Here is a 4,810-nt window from a genome sequence, read left to right as displayed (position 1 = left end):
ACAGTCGATATCATAAGCAGCTTACGCCCTGTCATGTCCCACCTCTCTCTCTGCTGATAGAGGCTTCGCCGTGTGACTGCTTCCTCTGTCACCACAAGATTACTCCGAATGAATTTGTCGCCTTTATTCTCTTCTGGGCCAAGAAAACGCAAGAGGAGATTGCTTGTTTGTTGCGGGGTAAAGTGTGTGCAGAGAGGCTTCTGTGTCCTCGAGGAGGATAAAAAGCCCCCGACAGGCTGTCCTTGGCCTCCTGAGAACCCTCTCTCCAGCACAGGCATGCAGGCAATGTTACCAGACCCCCTTCCCAATACTCCTCTGAGGACTTGGTTGAGATCACCTGGAAGGACGACCTGCTTGGTCCAGCAGCGATGGAATCTGGGCAGGTGTGTGACCTGTGCGACCCTAGTGAAGCTGCGAGAGAGGTTGGGAGTGACAGCGCTCATCAGTGTATTGACGTGTGAGACCAAGTGACAGGGCATAGGGCATTAGACGAGCAGGACAGGACAGGGCAGAGCAGCGTGGTGGTGGACACAAACATGGTGTGAAGGTACGAGCGCCCGTCACATAGCATAGGCCACGCATAGATCTGTCATCTGAGTGAGGTCTAACCCCCAGCAGCAGCTGTCAGTTCCTTTTTCGCTCTCTGGATCTGTCTCTTTCTCTGTGTTGCGCTTACGAGAGCCTGAGGGCAGTTGCTCCCACCGGCCCTGAGGACTCTGGACCTAACAGCCTCCATATGCCACATGCTAGCAGCTAACAACCTCCGTATGCCCACTCAGGGCCAGGGGCACCACCACCACCACTCTCACTCTCTCCCCATCAGCAGAGGGGCAGTTGGTGAGGGGAAGATCAGCAGAGGGGAAGATGGTGGCCTTTCTGGTACAAAAGACTACAAAGGTACTCTAATAGAAAAATACCCCTGGAACCTCATGTCATGTACAGTTTGGTTTTCTATGGCTTTATGAATGAGCTGAACTTGCAGTGCAGCAAGAGCAGGAGTTGATGCAGAGATGTTCCTCTTTCCTCCCCCTCACTTCTCTTTCCATCTTTTTTCCCCTCTCTTCTCCTTTCTTCACCTCCTCTGCTCTCTCCTCCTGCCCCCTCATTCCATCCGTGTTCCTCTCGTGCCCTTTCTTATGGCAGATGATCAGTTCACCTCAGGTCTGGCTCAAGGTTTTTTACCATTCAAAGTTTATCTCACCACTTTTCCCTTTGGGGCATTTTGCTTTAAGTAGGGGATACTATAAAAAGGAATCCATTGAATACTTTCTCTGTTGCTGGAACATCGAGTGACCCTGCTTTCCTTCCTTTCCACTGACCTCGGCCCTTGCACTGTAAATACTGGCACAAGAAAGGCGAGATCGATGAATGCCTTCGTCCTGTATTGACAGGCAGGGCAACGGTCATGTCCGTGCTGATGATCCGCTTCACATTCTCCTGTAGGCCAGCTGCCTTGCGACTTCGCTCTCCCTTGACCCGGAGAATGAATTCATGAATTACTTTACAGCAATCGTGGAATAGCGCACTATTTGTATGAAATCGTGTAACATTATGTCTCTTCAAAGATTATCTTTGCCGATTTGTAAATAAATCCACATGTACCATGTCCAGGGGCCAGTGGCATGCACAAACTAAAAGGGCACCTATGCCACAACATTGGGTCCCAACCTCACCCAAATGGTTATGATGAATGGCTATTTCTTGGAAAAATAACTCCTAAATGATCATTTCTAGCAGGTTTTGTGGAAAGAAATGGACAGATTGCGATTTACAAATAATTATGACATAACCATTAACAATATGTAAGGCATCTAGCTGTGAAAAAATATGACAATTGCAAAGCATGATTATCACATCCCTATATCAAGGGTGAATAACATAGCCCATGGTGTATGATTGAGGGGCCCAATTAAGATATTTCACATAAATCCTGTGAGATACCCTGTCTCTCAGTCCTCCTACATAATTATTTACACAGATCAGGATCCAGATTTTGGAATTTGGTCTTTTTTGGTTCTTTTCCGTTCCGAGATAGGGTGAGGATCTGCTGTGACATGACTGCTTGTGTTGTTAATGAAACGCTGAATGCCCTGGCCTAAAGTGCCCACTGAAAATGAAAATATGGGCAGTGCAGATGTGATAACATCAAGATGTCAGCTAGATATTAGCCTAACTGATCTGGCTCTTGCAGAAATACAGAAAATGTATTTGGTAGTACCCTAGACTATAAGACTGTAAGGCACTACAAATCTCATTTGGGATTTTTTCCCTTTCCATTGCCAGGGCACTTCATAGTACCGCAGTGCTATTTAATAGGGCACTTCATAGTACCGCAGTGCTATTTAATAGGGAACTTCATAGTACCGCAGTGCTATTTAATAGGGAACTTCATAGTACCGCAGTGCTATTTAATAGGGCACTTCATAGTACCGCAGTGCTATTTAATAGGGCACTTCATAGTACCGTAGTGCTATTTAATAGGGCACTTCATAGTACCGCAGTGCTATTTAATAGGGCACTTCATAGTACCGCAGTGCTATTTAATAGGACACTTCATAGTACCGCAGTGCTATTTAATAGGGCACTTCATAGTACCGCAGTGCTATTTAATAGGGCACTTTATTATTTTTTTCTTCCATAAGAAAGGCACCTGTAGGGAAGCTCAAGTTTATTCCATTGTCAGAGCACCTACCACATATTTTCCACTGCAGGGGCATCCATTAGGAAACTTCCCTACATTGATGCAAGCAGGGACGCCCTTTACTTCACTGCATCACATTTTATCCACTAGAGGAGCACCTACGTTGGCACTTCTTTCTCACGTGTAGTACAATTTATAGGGCTGCATTCCACTGCATTCTGTACTGGAAATGACACCTTTTGGAACACTGGCATGTAGGGGCAGCATACCGGGCACTCCATAATGGAACCCTTTAGAACACTGTCATGTAGGGGCAGCATACCGGGCACTCCATAATGGAACCCTTTAGAACACTGTCATGTAGGGGCAGCCAGAGCCATATGGCTCTCGGGGCAGCATACCGGGCACTCCATAATGGAACCCTATTCCAATGGAAGGGCACACATAGGGAACGGCAAGTATAGGAAGCATTACATTTACAACACCAGTGGGTCACTCATTTAGACATGTTCTTCAGACTTATTGTTTGAAGTGCCACTCTAGAGGGCACTGAAACATTTTCCTCATGTAAAGGCCAGCCAGTAGGACACTTCTGAGGGCACTGAAACAGTTTCTTCATGTAAAGGCCAGCCAGTAGGACACTTCTAAGGGCACTGTAACATGTTTTTTAGCCATGGGGGCACCAGGGGGATGGTGCACATCAGTGCCAGTGGGAAAGGTGCAATCCATGAGTGGTATTTAGGACAGTTGTGTGAAATAGAAAAACTCCCTAACTGTAGGGGGAGCCAGTAGCAAAAAAAAAAAAAAAGAAAAGAAAAAAATGAAATTGCATTGGATTGCTTTAACCCATATCACAAGCACTGAATAGCTTTGCCTGGCTCTGCTCATTTTGCACTGGGATTATAGTCTGGAAACACTGTTCACAAATTGAATCGCTGGTCCTCCAATCAGCAGCCAGTGTGATGATGTTAAAGTGGAGCATTTGTTTGAAATAGTTACAACAATACAAGCAATAGCAATGCTAGGACGCATCAAAGAATTAAAGCTTATTAAGACTAACATATCAGCTTGCATTGTTAGTGGCAACGTACTGTATGAGTGATTTCTGATTGGTTCAAGACTGTCCAGTAGTATGTCAATTAATCCAAAGTCTACAGCCATTATGATGCAACGACTGGAAACAATTCCCAATGGCACATGACCAGACCCTATGTACAAAGTGCTTTTCAGTGGGGCTATACTAGGCTATGAGTAGCCTAAAGTCTACATAGGTGTAGGTATAGTCATAGGTATTGCAGGTGTACAAAACTTCAGTGTGAATCCTGCAGACCGATAGACGTTTGAGTGTGCACTCACGTGGCTCTTTTTCTCCGCTGAGCTGCTTTCACATTGTGTTCCAGGAGCGAGTAAAGCCTGTCCTTGTCCAGGGGTCGCCATAGAGATGGCGGCGCGGTTTTCCCCCCGCGCCTCAGTGATGGCCCTCTCACCCCTCTCTCCCATCCGCCTCCTCTGAGCCATCTACAACAATCTCCAGCAGGCGCCTCCCACGGCGGTATCTGCCCCCCGCGCATCACCCTCATACCTCCCCAGTCCCCACACACGGAAGATTTGAAGAGCAACTGCCCACTGGAACATACAGCATAAAGAAACCTATTAAGATAAGGTGTCGGACACACACAAACACTCACACTCTGTCAGCGTTCCACCCCCATTTCATTTTCGGAGGCGGGTGTTGCGGTGAATATTATAAACAAACAGAAGCCCCAAATCGCTTTTAGATTTCATCTGACCTCTGACCCTGCTGTCAGCAGCCAATCATAGAGGTCCCTGAAGGCAGGTGCCTGAGTCAGGTGATTCCATTTCAGTTGCCAGATCACATCCTTGGAAAAAATGAAATGTTTTAACACCCATTTGATCTTTTTTGAGTCTTTGTCATGCAAGATGTGAATAATATTGAATATATTTGAGTGCAGTTCGCATCCCTGTTTCTGTTACCTACTCTCCATCCATGTGCAGTCGGAATAGTTTTGCATGGCCTTGAATAAAACAATTAACCTCTCCAACTTCTCCCTCCCTCCCTTCCTCCCTCTCTCTCTCTCTCACAGACATACACACACACACACACACACACACACACACACACACAGCACACACACAGCACACTTCCTC

This window comes from Alosa pseudoharengus, unplaced genomic scaffold, assembly GCF_046254945.1.
Source record: "Alosa pseudoharengus isolate Yale_2024_CS ecotype anadromous, Long Island Sound unplaced genomic scaffold, YU_APseudo_1.1 YU_APseudo_1.1_scf_20, whole genome shotgun sequence".
In the NCBI taxonomy this organism is placed as follows: domain Eukaryota; kingdom Metazoa; phylum Chordata; class Actinopteri; order Clupeiformes; family Clupeidae; genus Alosa; species Alosa pseudoharengus.
This window is presented reverse-complemented; position numbering follows the sequence as displayed.